We start from the raw sequence: 16,789 nt of genomic DNA, 5'->3' as shown, positions 1-16,789 counted from the left end.
GCAAAAGCTTTTTCTGCCATGGTGACACGTCTCATATTTCTCCTCTGGGGGTGGAGGACTTAAAAGCCAGGTGACGGCCATCATACCCCTCACCCCATCCCCACCAAGTAACAGTCTGTAGCTCCCTACCTCCCTGCAGGGTGATTTTGGAAACTCATGGAAGTGTGATTTCCACCTATGGTGGTGGTACAATGAGTTAGTTAAAGAACCTTAGGCACTTCACGTGGTGTTTACACAGTGCTGTTAATCTGAGTCCTGCACAGCTGGAACATGCCTGAGATGACACCCACTCACTTCAGAGCCGCTGAACACAAACAGTAAACAACATATTCTTTAAACTCATCCCCATAAACAAATTCAGAACAAGCATAAAGCAGACTTGAGAAGTTCTCAACTCCCCTCATCTCTCTCCAGGTAAGACATCTGATAACTCTGTGACAGCAGACGGTCATGCTTTTTGTACCTGCCTAACGATGGCACTAGTTTTTTTTTTTTAATCATTCTAGCTGACGTTCAATGAATTTGACTGAGGGTGACTCAGGAGGCTATGGTTGTCGCTTTGGCAGACTGGGGCTGAGATGTACCAAGGGTGTTTCTGTCTGCCTCACCTTCTCCCTCTCTAATACTATGTAAAATATTAGTGCAAGAAGGACCTTTAGAAATCAGATCAGACACATTGATTTTATAAATGGGGAGCCAGAACCCCAAACATAAATCATTCATACAGAAATACACAATCATTCATCCCACAAGCACCTACAGTGTGCTAGATCCTCACAGTGCACAGTACCAAAATTTTATCATTTAGATCATTTGATCCATAGTGCACATTTCAGGAGCCCTGGTGGCACAGTGGTTAAGAACCTGGTTGCTAGCCAAAAGCTCAGCAGTTCGAATCCATCAGCCTCTCCTTGGAAACCCTATGGGGCATAGCCCATATTTCAGACTAATAACACCTTCGTCTTTTTGAAAATGTGTGTTTCTTATATGCAGATGGACAAATAGAAATATGCCCCTAGTGCAACGATTGGCAAACTTTTTCTATAAAGAGCCGGGCTTGCTGGACACAGGGTCTCTGCCTTGACTACTCAACTCTATCATTTAGAGTGAAAGCAGCCAGAGACAATAACAGGTGTGACTGTGTTTCAGTGAAAGTTGACTTACAAAAAAAAAAAAAACAAGGCTGCATGCTGGACTTGGTCCCTGCCCTAGTGGACCTCATGTCTTAAATGTCAATGATCTCATTTGACAATGACTTTTTGAGGCTGCAGATCCCAAGTTTGCCTTATTCAGGTCTTATTTCACCTCAAACCTCATTTACGTTCATAGCAGTTAAAAGAATATAAAATAGCAGAATAGGGAACTTAGATAGTGAAAATTGTAACTAGCTATTGGAATTACTCGTAAAACAAAGGGAAAGTGGGAATCACAAATAGAATTGCTCCTGACTACCCACACAAAGGCAGATAGAAATTTCCATTTAAGTAACCAAGCACGGGACGTCCATAATTGAGTGTTATCGCCTGTCCCCAGCTTAGGGAAGATGATGTCCCCATGATGCAAGCAAGTTCTCATCACTTCATCCCCACAAAACATAGTTCTCATCCAGTCCTGCTGGAGGTAGAAAGTCTGTTTCTGGGGTACTTAGCTTGTTGTGCAAGCCAAACACAGTGCAGGCATGAAGGGTCAGAAAGCAAGTATGGTCTTCCTGAGCCCATTCTCCAGGCAGGGCTGAGTGGGTGAGGAGGTGGGTGGGTGGGTGGCATGCTGCTGCTGGTTGGCCCAGCTGACTTCCCTGTTTGTGCCTGCCTCAGAGAAAACAGGTTCTCAATGGCCACCCTAGGAATTTGCAAAGTCAACAGAGTGCATCACTTGGAGCGACAGTGTGTGTTGCTCACATGAGTCCATCAAATCAGAATTTGATAACTCTGGGCAAGAAGGTCACAATATAAAAACAGCCCAATAAACTCAGCCAAAAGAGTTCCCCAGGAGGTGGCCCTTCATGAGTTATATTACAGGCTCTCTTTTGAGGTGATGGTGAAAAGGTGGTGGAACTTGCTGGTATGACCACTGATGCCTTGGCTCCTCATGCAAGTGCTCTTCTCCAGAAAGGTATTTCCTCTAATTAAGTTATAATCACCTTGCAAAATGTGCCCTATACACAAAGATGCTGTGTGAAGGAATCCTGCTGCCTGAGGTCAATGCTAAATTTCAGCCTCTAGGAGTCCCTGGGTGGCACAATCGCTTTAGGCACTAGGTTACTGACTGAAAGGTTGGAGGTTCAAGTCCACCAAAAGGCACCTTGAAGGAAAGGCCTGGAGATCTACTTCTGAAAAGTTAGCCATGGAAAACCCTATGGAACGCAGCTCCCCCCTGTGACACATGGGGTTGCCATGAGTCACAGCTGATTCAGTGGCAACTGGTTTTTTATTGAAGATGACATGTGATCATCTCGCATCCCACATCTTTGGCCTGTTTGTTTTGCTATGGCTTGTGCCCGTGTGACACCAAACATCTGGATAAAAAATTCAAAACGTGTCCATTGAACCAATGACCCAGATGTTTGGTGTCAAAAGCCCAAGCAGTCAGGTGACAGGTTGATTCTCTCTTTCCCAAGTTCTCATCCACAGAGCAGCCACATCTAAATCACCCCACTAACCTTGCAGTAACGTCCCCCTTAGTTCACTTGTTCCTACATAAAATAAAAGGAGAAGACCCGACTTTGTTGGTCATCCATTGAGAATCACACTGAGTTATGTCAGCTCTGATTTGGTTGATTCTACTCAGTACAACTTAACAATACCATAAAGCGTGGAGAAGCATCAAAGTGTTGGAACAACCACGGACCATTACACACCAAAGGAGAATTTCTACTAGGGCTTTGCATTCCCAGTAGTAATGAATTAAAACGATGGGAAAGAACAGTATTTCAGAGTCATTAGCCCATGATTAAACACGATTCAGCTGCCAACATTACACAGAAGCCGCAAGCGCTGGAGTTCACACATTCAGCTATTTCTCTCACTGTAATGAAGCAGCAAAAATGATCTTTCAGCTTGCTTTTTTGGACTTCCCCTGTGGGGGCATGTACCTTGAGCAACCCTGAAGGCAACACAGATCAGAAACTTCCATGAGCTAATTCTTTAAATATACTCTTGGCTGGGATTGATCCTCAGGTGGGAAATAAAACCTCCACTTCTTAGTTTGTTCCACGATTGACATTTTAACTGTTGCACTTCTCTAAGATAGATGCATAGATACCTACCTATGTACCTACATACATATCTACATACCTACCTACATACAGACATTGACAAATAGATACATAGATGTTTTGAAAGGCCATTCCAAAGCAGGTCAGCCTTTTCTTTAGGAAATAAATCATCATCCCTAGAAAGTACAGACTAAGGCTTAAGGGAGGGTCTCATGTTTAAAAAAAAAAAAAAAATTTGAGAAGGAGATGAGAAGTCACTCATCTCTGATGACTACGAAAGTTACCAAAACAAATTAAGGTTCAGAGTCCAGGGAAGAGGGACCAGCTGCAGCATGGTTTAGTGTAGCGGTTCTCAAAATGTGAATGACTTTGTTTTAATTTCTGAAACAGCAAATACTGATAGATTAAACTCGCATTCACAAAAGCTCTTTAGGCATTTTTAAAAGGTCCCTGAGAGCAAAAAGTTTGAGAACCTCTAGTTTTGTGGAAGGCCTACATCTGTGGAGTAAAATGGCTTTTTAAGTTTGTTTTGTCTCCTGTGCCTCCCACTAGCTGTGTAACCTTGGCTGAGTTTCTTAGCCTCTCTGGTCTTTTCATTTTCTACAAACCAGACTAATCAGCCTTGTAATTATTTGCTCAAGCATGTCTTCCCTGCTGAAATTTAATATACAGAAGGTCAGGATTATATCTGTCTTGTTCACTCCATATCCCCAGAACCTAGAACTGCACATTGCCTGATTCATGGTAGGTCTCAATAAATAAGTGTAAATTGATTGACAGGGTCGTGATGTTGTGTGCCGTTGAGGTGATTTCAACTCCTAGTGACCCATGTGACAGAGTAGGACTGCCCTATACGGTTTCCTAGGTTGTCATGTCTACTTACAGGAGCAGATCAGCAGGTCTTTTCTCTTGTAGAGTTGCTAGTGGATTCAAATTGCCAACCTTTTGGTTAGCAGTGAGAACTTAATCATTATACCACCAGGGCTCCTTGACAGGATCACAGTGTGGGTTAAATAGGGTGATACCTGTAAAGCCCCTAGTAAGGTACCTGGCACAGAATAGGTGCTCCCTAAATGTCAGATCTCTTTCTCATCACTAACTCTGTTCTCAGTTGTACCGCAGGGAGGGAAAATGTGTGGCTTGTCTACATAAAGCAAATATTTAAAGCAGTGATTCTCAAAGCATTGTCCCCAGGTCAACAGTATCAGCATCGCCTGAGAAATTGTTAAAATACAAATTAGCAACCTCTAACCAGACCTGGAAGATCCCTGGTGGCACAGTGGTTAAAGCACTTAGCTGCTAATCGAAAGATAAAACGTTGGAACCCACCAGCCACTCCACGGGAGAAAGATATGATAGTCTGCTTTCCTAAAGATTACAGCCTTGGAAACCCTATGGGGCAGTTCTACTCTGTCCTATAGGGTCACTATGAGTCAGAATCAACTCGATGGCAACAGGCTTGGTTTTTGGATCAGGACCCACTCAGTCAGAAATTCTGGGTGTGGAGCCCATCAACTTGTGTTTTAATGATCTCTCTAGGAGACTCTGATTCCCATTAAAGTGTGAGAACCATGGCTTTAGGATATGCATGGAGTCTCTGACTTCTGGTGGGGGGGAGGAAGAGTGTTTAATGCTAGTAACATTTTGGATTTTCATAGCAGAGAGAGTTCCCAATACACTGTCTATTGCTGGCTGTCCAGAATTCTTTTTGGACAGAAGTAGGAGATACATAAAGTCAAATACAATAAATGCCTGTTGCTGGGCCTTGCAGGGTACAGTGATCGATCTTGTATTCCAGCTGTGTACCTGAGGGCCAGTGCTAAACATACCTTGCATTTGAAATAAAGCTAGAACCAGCATGAATGGAGAAAGTTTTATCTAAGAGAAACCCCAGCATAACCCTTGAATCATCTTTGTGGCCAGGTACAAAGTGTGTGGGCAGGAACAGAGAGAGAAATGAAGGGAAGGGAGAAAGGAGGTAAACGGTTGTGTCAGTAACCGTTGAAAGCATACCTTTTATTGCTGATTTCTATCATACCTTCAAAAACACACTCCTTTGGGTTTTCACAATGGCAAATCACTATTATTAGGATAATTACTCATAAGCCTCTAACCTTTGAGGGATGACATCAGGCAATGGTAGTTACGATTTTTTGAGTAATCTCCCTGTGCCAGCAATATGATGAGAAGTTGGAATGTTTTTGATGTACACTGTATCTTTCAATCCTCACAGTCATCCTTGGGAATGGGCACTAGCATTATCTCTATTTTATATCTGTGGACACTGGGCTTCAAGAAATTAAGTAGATCACTCCTGATAACACGCCTTAAAAATGGCGGAGCTGGGATTTGAACCCAGGAATGCCTGACTCAAAATTTATGCTTTTCATTGATAAGCAATTCTGCCTACCAATGTACAACCCAGGTCCCTGGGTGGTACAATCAGTTTATGATAGCTACTAACAACCTAAAGTTAGCAGTTTGAACTCACCCAGCAGCACCACAAGAGAAAGGCCTGGAGATCTGCTTTGGTAAAGATTACGGCCAAAAATGCCCCCTGGAGCAGTTCTGGACCCTAACACATGGTGTCACCACAAGTTGGAATTGACTCAATGGCAACCTGGTTTGTTGTTTTGTTTTGTTTTGTTTTGTTTTGTTTTGTTTTGTTTTAGATATACAACATAGCTGATGGTCTTATAAATATAATGGAGTATATTTTAGATGAGGGCTAGGATTCAGAATTAATGCATTAAGGTAATCCTTGACAGAATCACTTAAATTGTTCATAAAGTACTACATATATACTTAATTATATATATATAATTCTGTATACTAATATGTTTGTATAACTACACACATAAATCTAACTCATATAATACAAAGCAGAAAATCAAAATATAATACTGTAGTAGTATGTTTAATAAATGAGACATGATATAGAGCTGGTTTTGAGTAACTTAAATATACACTGTTGTTGTTGGGTGCCATTGAGTCAATTTCAATTGATAGTAACGCCATGTGACAGAGTAGAACTGCTCCATGGGGTTTTCATGGCTGTATCTTTGTGGGGGCACATCACCAGGTCTTTCTCCTGTGGAACTGCTGGGTGGGGTCAAACCATCAACCTTTCTGTTAGTAGCTGAGTGCTTAACTGCTGTGCCACCATTTAAAAAAAGTTGCTTTGAGTGGATTCCAAATCCTAGCAATCCTATAGGACAGGGTAGAACTGCTCCATGGGGTTTCCAAGGCTGTAATCTTTATGGAAGCAGGCTGCCACATCTTTCTCCCACAGAGCAGCTGGTGGGTTGAAATTGCTGAACTTTCAGTTAGCAGCCCAGTACTTAACCACAGAGCCACCAGGGCGCCTTAGATCACCTATAAAACCAAAAAAAAAAAACCCATTGCCGTCTAGTCAATTCCAATTCATAGTGACCCTATAGACAGAGTAGAACTGCCCCAGAGGGTTTCTAAGGAGTGACTGGTGGATTCCAATTGCTAACCTTTTGTTTAGCAGCTGAGCTCTTAACCACTGCACCCCCAGGGCTCCAAAGATCACCATTTAAGCCTCCTTGGGGAAGAATAGAAGGCAGGAGCGGAAGAGTAAGAAAAACCAACATGCAAGTACTTACCTAGGATGGATCAGGCCCCTTACTATCATGGATAGTTTTATCCCTGTTTTTTACAAATGAGGAAATAAGACTCAGAGTTTTAGTAGTTTCCCTGAAGCCAAGCAACTATTAAGTGGCAGAGTCTGGGTTCAAACCAAGTCTGTTTACACTCAAAGCTTAAGCTCCTATCATAACAAAACTTAACAAATATTTATCTGTCTTTGTCAAACTGCATTGCAACCCAATGGTTTCTTGACACATTCCTGAGTAAGAGTGAGAAGGAAAGAAAGGGTGTAGTTCCTTCATTCTGAGCAACTACAGTGCCTAGCACTATTTTGGGTTCAGCAGCATTATGGATTGAATTGTGCCCCCCCAAAAGATATGTTGAAGTCCTAACCATTGTACCTGTGATGTGACCTTGTTTGGGAAAAGAGGTTTTTATTTTGTTATTAGTTAAATTAAAAGAGGACATACTGGAGTGGGGTGAGTCTTCACCCTAATCCCTTTTGAGTAGTGTTTTATAAAGAGAAGACCAGATACAGAAATAGAGTCACACACGGGGGAAAGAAGCCATGTGAAGATACATCTACAAGCAGCAAAGAACACCAAGGGTTGCCAGCAGCCACCAGAAGCTAGGAGAGAGGCATAGAATGGTTCCTTTCTCAAAGTCCTGAGAAGGAACAGACATGATTAATCCTTTGAATTTGGACTTCCAGCCTCCAGAACTGTGAGAAAATACATTTTTGTTCTTTAAAGCAACTCACTTTGTGTGATGTTTTGTGATGGCAGCCCTAGGAGACCAAGATAAACCATGAGCAAGACAGAGAGAGGACCAGACCTGCCCTCACAAAGCACACAGTGGAGAAGAGATGGATGTGGTGTGGGCCAAGAGAAGAACACAGGACAAGGGGTGAGGATATCTCTGTCTTTGACCTGACTCAACCACCTATCAGCTTGGGTGAGTCACTTCAAAATTCACCTTGCTGAGCCTTGCTGAGTTTCCTCATCTAAAAAATGGGAGGAGGTGTACCTTATGTTATGGGATCACCCAGGTCTCACACTCTCTGATTCAATAAGAATCATTTATTTTTCTGTCTCTAAAGTTAAACGAAGCCATGAGCTATGATGAGTGTTACTGACTGCTCCAATGATCAATTCTTTCCAATCTTGTCCTCTTATCAGGCCTTCCCTCCAACACATTTCACAATCAAATCACAGAAGTTAAGGGGCACCCAGCAGAAGGAGTCTAATCATGGCGTCTCAGGAGCTGGCAGTCTAACTTGCCAGATAAAATCAACACACGTGACCCGATGTACCTGTTGCTAGTTTCACATCAGCACAATATAGGCACCAATCTCCTTGCCTTTTCAATTTGTCCCTGGAACTTCTGTCTCTAAGCTATTGAAACAACTGCACAAAATATAACAACGACATCAGGTCAGGTATCCTCCAATCTCAGTGCCGACTGATAAATTAAAAGATTCGTGTGTGTGTGTGTGTGTGAGTGTGCATCATTTTAGTAATATTGATTGAACTGTAAATCATTGCTTTTTGCACTCTACTAGTCTTATTAGCTTTCATTTTTATTGATATTCGTATTGAATACATCTTACAATATTTTAAAACCAGAATCCTTAATTAGGTTGTTCTAGATCTAACATTTGGAGCCCTGGTGGCATAGTGGTTAAGAGCTCAGCTGCTAACCAAAAGGTCAGCAGTTCCAATCCACCAGCCACTCCATGGAGACCCTGTGGGGTAGTTTTATTCTGTCCTGTAGGATCACTATGAGTCGGAATCGACCTGAAGGCACACAACAACAACAGACCTAACATTTAATGGTAAGGTTTTTTGTTTTTAAGTTATGTTTCTGTTATAATTACTTTAAAAATCAATTTTGTGTTTAAATGGATTAACTCAACTATTTAGGCATTTATCTTATTGTGATATTGAGGAAATTAGTACTTGCAGGGTAGTGATACTAGCTGACTAGATTTAAAAACCTCTTTACTGCCTAGAAAACCCTATATGGGGCAGTTCTACTCTGTCACATGGAGTCACTATGAGTCAGAACCGACTCGACAGCACCTAACAACAACAACAAAAATCAGTACTGTTAAATATATTCATAAACCAAGTATCTGCTAAAATATATATAAACCAAAGCACCCCCTTTCTTCTCCCTCAGAATTACCCTCTTACTACCTGGTTCCTTGAAATAGAAGGAGATGAGAAGATATTTGTGTATAATAGGACTTAAGGGATTAGTTTCCAGGTTCATTGAGATTAAGAAAATGGCTCCCTTATCTCTTAACCTGTTGGCAATCCAGCAGACAGACCCCAACTCATGGCTACCTCACGTGTGTCAGAGTAGACCTGTGCTCCATAGGGCTTTCGATGGCTGATTTTTCAGAAGTAGATCACCAGGCCTTTATTCCGAGGCACCTCCAGTTGGACTCAAACCTCCAATCTTTTGGTTATGATCCAGTTAATCATATACACCATCCAGGGACTCCCCCTTATCTCTCACCCAACATCATTTGTTCCTCTCTCTCCTCACACTTACTACCTCCATCTCAATGTTTCTTCTCACATACCTATCTGCCCCTCAAGCCTGTGACTTCAAAAGATAAGAAATTCACTTTTATCCCCAGTGCTAACATAGCTTTTGGTGTAAAGGATGTGATCAATTATTATTCAACAGATGGATAAATAAGACCCTTCTGCTAAGGGAAGGGTGGGTGTGGAGACAGCAAATGAGGCTCAGATGGAGGGAAAAGGGTGAAGTTTTGGGAGCACTCCCAACAGAAAGGGCATGGGAACTAACATCTGCCTGCTTGCTAAAACACCAGACACTTTTGATTCTTCACATTCACATTTTCCTGACTTCCCAGAAGCTAACACTCGCTCAGGTCAAGTAATTCACCCAAAGGCCCGCAGCTTGAAAAGCATGAGCCCAAGATTCCAAACAGGAATTTCCAGAGTTCTTCCTCTGATAACAGGCACAAGTGTCAAGAAACAAACAGCCAGGCAGGCCTTCCAGGGAGAGTCCTGACAGCGATTCCTTGTCCAGTTACTGAGCAACCCAACCAGGTACTAGATGCCACCCACCTAATGCTGATGGCAAAGCCATTTGTCCCCTCTCTGCAGCTAGGCAATTTAAACAGGAAAGTCAGAGACGCCTGGACAACTAAGACCTCATATCTGGGCACATCTCAAGGGCTCTGTCAAACCCCCATCCCTGAGCCTGGAAGCCTGGCTCGTGGTCCCCAAGGTGAGGCTCTCCCGGTGCTCCAGCACCCTCTAGCGACCGTCCTCTCTAATGTCATTCTCTCCAGCCCTTCCCTCCTGCCTCACCGGCCCCTTGGGCAGCCCTGCCTGGGACCCCACCCCCTCACCGCCCCATGCCAGCCTGATTTCCCTCTTCCTCTTCCCCAAGGCACAGTGAATTGTCCTACAGAGGTTTGGGATCTCTGGGATAATGAACAAAGTCTTTAAGTCAATATATTGTAAACCTGAGAATGTTTCTAGGGTTAACCTAAAATACTATATTTCTCCCCTGATGTTTTCAAGGAGAAATCTTTGTTGTTTTCTAAGTAATAAGAAATACAAAGCAACAAATATCATGTTTGGAGCCAGAGAAGTAAAACCAACATCTTATACAAGTTGTTCTTTTTGAATAGACCTTTAATTTAAGACAGAATAAAGGATTCCCCTGTGGGTTCCTGGAACTGTAAACACTTATCAAATCTCCTTGTTTACTTTATTGACTCAATTGTGACATTTGAAATAGAAAGCTAAGATTGTGCATGAGCAATTCTTCTTCACAAAAACATGCACATTAATAGAGATGGCTGCAGACAACGACTTTCTACAAATTTAATCACATCTATTGAGTAAATATTGCACTGGCTCCAAGAGAAAGCAATGTAATAAGTCCCAAGCCTGCTCTTCCAAATACTCCAATGGAGATGGACGCCCCCGCCCCCCCATCATCCCCAACTCATACTCAATAAAGACTATCAGTACACATGGCGCCAGAGATTGGCGCCACCACAGTCATCATCTACAGGGAACTTGAGTCTCTTTATGAGAGGAGTAATCAAGAAGGTTGTTGACTGAGTCTCTGGTCTTAAGCAAAGCATTTCTCTTGAGTTTTAGTTTCCACATCTGTCAAATTAAACCGCTAGAGTCAATAGATTGTCCCCAAGCTCTCTTCTGCTTCTGAGAGTTATAGACTCAAGCGATCAAGTTATTGTTCATAGTTTAGGAATGGGTCTACCACAGGCCAGCTTAGAGGAACTTCCCTACCCCATGGAGTGTATTAAAAGCATAGGACTAGAATAAATGTTCCCAAAGAGGGCATCTTTATCACTTTCTCTTCTCAAGGCTTGCCTTTAGACTTCCAGTATTAACAGAGCTAAAAGCTGGTGGTTCTCAAGAGGCTTTTCCAAAGAATACAGCAGTCAAATAAAGGACTTCCCAGGATTTGGCAATTTAGAAAAATATATACGAATATATCATATATATTTGGTATATACACACACACATTATATAATGTATATATCTACTTAATATATATGATACATTACATAAGAGAGAGCGAGAGACCAAACAGAAAGCTTCTGCATAAATAGTATTTCTAGTACAGAAAATATTCTAAACCACTGACCAGGGCTCCTAGCTAATTAAATCTTACTGTATATTGTTTGGGAGCCCTGGTGGTGCAGTGGATAAGAGCTATGGCTTCTAACCAAAAGGTCAGCAGTTCAAATTCACCAGCTGCTCCTTGGAAACCCTGTGGGCAGTTCTACTCTGTCCTATAGGGTCACTATATGATCACTAAGAGTCAGCTCAACAGCATGGACTTGGTTTTGTTTGGTTTTATACATTGTTTAAAAGGAGTCCCTGTGGCACAGTAGTTAAGCACTCAGCTGCTAACCAAACGGTTGGCAGTTTGAACGCACTAGCTGCTCCACAAAAGAAAGATGTGGCAGTCTGCTTCCATGAAGATTACAGCCTTGGAAACCCTATGGTGAAGTTCTACTCTGTCCTATTGGGTCGCTATGAGTGAAAATCAACTTGATGGCAATGGGTTTTTTGTCTGTTTATATATCGTCTATTTCAAATAGCATAGAAAAGACAGCACAGCTTGCCTAACCCATTTATTGAGCTTAATTTTGGACACATCACAAACCTCCACACTTTTCAATTTGTCATTGGAATGACAAATGGGGTGTTTACCTGACACAAGAAACAGATTTGTAACCCCAACCCAATTTATTTTCATAACATGCTTCCCTCAAAGGGGTATTTTTAGGACATCCTAAAGAGAATTAAAGGAAACCCTGGTGGCATAGTGGCTAAGTGCCACAGCTGCTAACCGAAAGGTCAGCAGTTCAAGTCTACCAGGCGCTCCTTGGAAAGTTTGTGGGGCAGTTCTACTCTGTCCCATAGGGTTGCTACGAGTTGGAATCAACTCAACGGCCGTGGGTTTCTTTTTTAAAAAAAGAGAATTCAAACCCTGTGATCTGTTCCTCAACGTACACATTCAATCAGAGAAAGGGAGAGACAAATGCAACTCTATTATTATAATGCTGGGAGGTCAGCTCTAGTGCACTACAGGATGCCCTTGAACCACGTGACATATGATTTTGAATGCATTTTAAATTTTCTCCCTTGATATTTTGTAACTCCAGCGTACTGGCTACTGTTGCCAAGGAAATATGACTTTGGGTTCCTGCACAGATCAAAGGGTTCTTTTTTTGTTTTGTCTTGAAATACTAACAAAATAAAAGTGGAAAGATAAAGTACAGATAATAAATTCAGTCCTTTTCCTCTTTAAAATGCATGAAATGCCCCATCTCTCATTTAAAAAAAAAAAAAAAAAGACTCATGGAGTGACTTCCACAAGTAGTAGAGAGACTTCTCCCAGTCAGTCAGATTGACATCATCGGAGTACTCTTCTTATTCTTTGTTCTAGATTCAGACCACTCTGAAAGTATGGGACAGGGATTATGCACAACATTGCCTGCTCACCTCCAAAATGCTCACCTCTGAATGGATAATCTTTTGTTTATGTGAATAATGGTGTCCATAATGGTTCCAGGGAGTTATAGTTTAGTGAACTTGCAAACTGAAGACAAAGGAAGGCATGGTAAAACTTTATATATTCATTCAGTAGGGTTCCCAAAGATTCAAATGCAAATGAGAATAAAGACTCCACCATCACCCCCATTTTTTTCCTCTGTGATTATTCCTTAAGATCAGTACACTCTTAAGGTTTTCCATCCTGATGGAAATTTCTGACAATGGGAAGAAGCAAAGCTTTCTTCCATTTTTTGGAATACTACGTAAAATTTCTCTGGCAACATAACACCTCTGCTTCCTACTCAGCTAATTCTAAATGACGTATTTTCTTTTTAAATCACAAACCCATATGCAGATCAAGAAACACTTTAGAACAAGACATATTTTAATTAAACCCGCTAAAAGTAGGGTCTCCTGAAAACAAACCAATAATCCAAGGAAAATTCTATGTTGTTATCAGAGACCTGATTATAACCAGCGAGTCTTTTAAATTGTCTTCACAATTAAGAGACAACTCATAAACATCAGAGCAACTATTTTTAAAGAAATATTTTGTAGCTCTAGCAAAGTAACTGTCTCATTCTGGTAAACTCAGTGGACCCCATCTGGGCCTGCTCTCCATAAAGTACGCTGGGAGTGTGTCTGGAAGAAGAAAAACAAGGCTGACCACTCACAGGAAAACTATAGGTGTAATGGCAGGGGAGTTTTCACAAGGTAACGCATTACAGACCTCTGGTTACATTAGAGTAACGCTCTTCTCACTCAGCTATTCAGTATTGCCCAGCATTTAACATCTACTCCTGCTACAAACCAATACCTCCCTTTATGAAAGGCTCAGGGGAAATGGTCTAGTTCTGATGTGGTTTGGATTTGATTCTGTGGAATGATAAGAATCTTACCACCAGAGATCAATAAGGAGATTTCGGACTTCGTTAGTATACACTATTAACACAGGTGTCCTATCTGTATTTCCCAATTCTCCCTCTATTGTAAAAAAAAAAAAAATTGTATGCACCACTAAATTGCTCAGCTGCTTACCAAAAGGTTGGTGGCTCAAACCCACCCAGTGGCTCTATGAGAGAAAGACCTGGTGATCTGCTCCCATAAAGATTACAGCCCAGAAAACCCAATGGAGGCAGTTCTACCCTGTCACATGGGGTCACTATGAACCAGAATAGACTCAATGGCACCTAACAACAACAAGGACAACAGCAATGTACATGAGGGAACCTTTGACCTACTCTGAATTTAGGGCCCTGATATGCTACAGTGACTTCGTTGGTCACTCCTTAAAATTGTACAGGCAAAGAAAATGTGTTAAATGTAGCAGCAGCAGCTCAGTAAGGGAAATTAAAACACCGGAAGTTATCTAATCGCAGCCACCCTGAGCTCGGATTTATCTGTGGGGTAATAAAAAGAAATGGGACCTTCTTGAACTTGAAGGGCATCAAATAAAAGAAGTAAAGTTGTTGCCTGCCTCTGGCTTTTAGGGAGATGTGCTATGCAGTTTAAAGCAGTGTATACTAACTCCAAAGTACTGTCACGGATTCAAAACCATGGATTCAAAAACACCTATCCTCTATGAAAGTTCCTCTTAGCTTGCTTTGACATAGAGCAAAAAATAAAACACAAACAGCTTTGAGGATCAGGATTGTTAAGAGGGCAGCAGAGAGGAGGAGTGAGAAGGAAAGAATATTTCCTTTGAAGTTAAAGTCGATTTTCTCAGTTTAAGGAGAAAACTTTAAGTACCTTGGACAGCTCATACAACGCTGTTCAGGAAACTGAAAACCCAGTGAGCCAAGAACAAGAACAGTGCTTTAAAAATCCCTGGCAAAGCAGCAAAAGAGTGAAAAGTTGGTTTTGCACAGTTTTACATGTGCAAAGGTGTAAAGGAGCCAAGGCATCGTTTCCCAAAGGGCAGTGGAATCCTAGGGCACTAGTGGGTCATTTGGCAGGGAGGGGGGGTTCTCTCGGATATTTCTCTTGCAAAGTGTCTCAAGGCACATTCTCCTCCCTGCCCCCATCCCCCACTAGCCTGTTCCTCTATCCTCCCTCCATCTACCAAATCCCCCATGAAGACTGCTTCATAAACTCAGACCCCAGGGATCATCTCTACAGCCTGTGATTTTTTTCCTGGAGCCTGGCAAGCTTTTGGACAGAAAGCCCACCCTGCAAGGCTACCTGGGTGGGGGTGGGGGTTGTCAGATCTAGAAGAACAGGGGGAGTGAGAGCCTTAAACCCCATAATGGGGGGAGGGGATTTCTCTTCAAGAGGAAGGAGGAGTGCGACAGCGTCCTAAGGGCATCCCTCCGGGCTCAACCTGCTCTCTCCACAGGACAGTAATCAACACTCACTTAACCTAGCGTGGACCACCTCCCAGTTGTCTCCCCGATTCTTTTCTAACGATCCTGTGATGTCCTGCTGGGGGGCCTGACCTCTTTAATCAGCTGGGGTTTGTGCTGGAGTGGTCTCTCCAGTCCCGCCCCCTTTCCCCCCTGGCTACTTCATTTAGCAGAGGAAGAAGGAATGGGAGACTTGGCTGAATCAAGGGACTCGCAAGTCTATTGATTAGTTTTAATCCCAAGAGCCCCAGATGCAATTTAACATCATTGGAAGCTCATTGTCAGGGGACTGGATGGGGTTGACAAGTGAAATCCAACAGCAGCTAGGTCAAGGCATGGATACCGCTACAATTTCCCACAGCGTTCTCACTGTCAGAGGAGAAGCTGCAACTTCAGCCACGATTCTGCCCCCCACCCCTCTCCTCGATTTCCAAAACAGTAGCCCCTCCCCCCTTCCAGAACTTCCTCGACTGGCCCCTCAGCTGGTGCTCTGCGTCCTCCTACCCGGGCGTCCTGCCCACAGCGCCCCACCCCACCTGGGTAACTCCGGTGTACGTCAAAAGGTGAAGCATACGGGATGAAAGTTCCTTTGGATAAAAGATGATGCTTGCAGCTGCTTCTTAAAACAGCAACAATAACAATGGTAAACAAGCAAATCTGAGCGAAAATCAGTACATCTCAAAAGTTGGTCGTGCTACGCAGCAACCACAACAGACTTGCAATCATAGCGTCCCAAGAACACAGGAATGCAGAGTTGCACCGACTTACCTGGGTGTGCGAAGCTGGAAGAGTAGAAAGAGAATTCAGCTGGGGACCAGGTCTGTCCCGCCCCTAGGATGCAAAATCCGGCTTTGGGGTGAAGGTTGTTGGTTTTGTAGTTGTGCAGTGGTGTGAAGGGGGTCGGACTGCCCTCCCACTTCGTCCTCTGAGGCCAGGTTAGCAGTAGCGGATGGAAAAGATGCTGAGAGGAGAGTTTGGTCTCTCAGGAAATCCTGGCTCCATTCTTGGTAACAGGGGCTGGATGGAGGAGGGTGAAAATGTTGTGGGGAGCAGCTCGGATCTCAGTTAACTCAGAGAGTAAAGAGGAGGTGCTGGGGAAAGAGGGAGAGAGTGGAGAGAAGCTAGGGAGGAAGGAAGACAGAGAAAGGGGGAGAGCGGGTGGCGGGGAGATGGCAGCTTCTCACAGAGAGATTTCCACCTTCTGACGAAACCCAAGCGCCCAGCAAGATACTAGTTCGGAATCCTCCGCGCGAGCGCCCCCTGGGGGGTTTCAGCGGATACAAGCATTGCCCCGCGAACGTGAGTCCGGCGCCGCCCTAGATTTAGCGGGTGGCGCTCTCCAGGGTCCTGCCGCTTCCCGCTACGGACTTCCTGCTCTGCTCCGTTGCTGACACGAGGCCCTGTAGACGCTTGATTCAGTTTTCCAAGTGCTTGGACCCTATCTCCGCTCTAGAGTATAGCGCAAATACCAAGGGGTTGGAGTTATGGGGGTTTTTTTCTTTTCTTTTCTTTTTTTTTGCCCACATGCAAGGGAACTT

At 43.1% G+C, this 16,789-nt stretch overlaps 1 protein-coding gene across 1 annotated transcript in view; it reads right to left on the bottom strand.

The window, feature by feature from the left end:
- The window catches only part of CPNE4 (copine 4), a 621,882-nt gene extending 605,589 nt beyond the window's left edge, over positions 1-16,293 (bottom strand). Inside the window, exon 1 of the mRNA XM_049870893.1 lies at positions 16,020-16,293. The gene's annotated coding sequence lies outside the window, so the exon portion shown is untranslated. The remainder of the gene's footprint in view (positions 1-16,019) is intronic.
- Between the last annotated feature and the right edge of the window lie 496 nt (positions 16,294-16,789).

This window comes from Elephas maximus, chromosome 27 (genome assembly GCF_024166365.1).
Source record: "Elephas maximus indicus isolate mEleMax1 chromosome 27, mEleMax1 primary haplotype, whole genome shotgun sequence".
NCBI classification, from domain to species: Eukaryota; Metazoa; Chordata; class Mammalia; order Proboscidea; family Elephantidae; genus Elephas; species Elephas maximus.
Note: the sequence above shows the minus strand (reverse complement) of the source record. Positions and strands in the feature narration are given on the sequence as shown.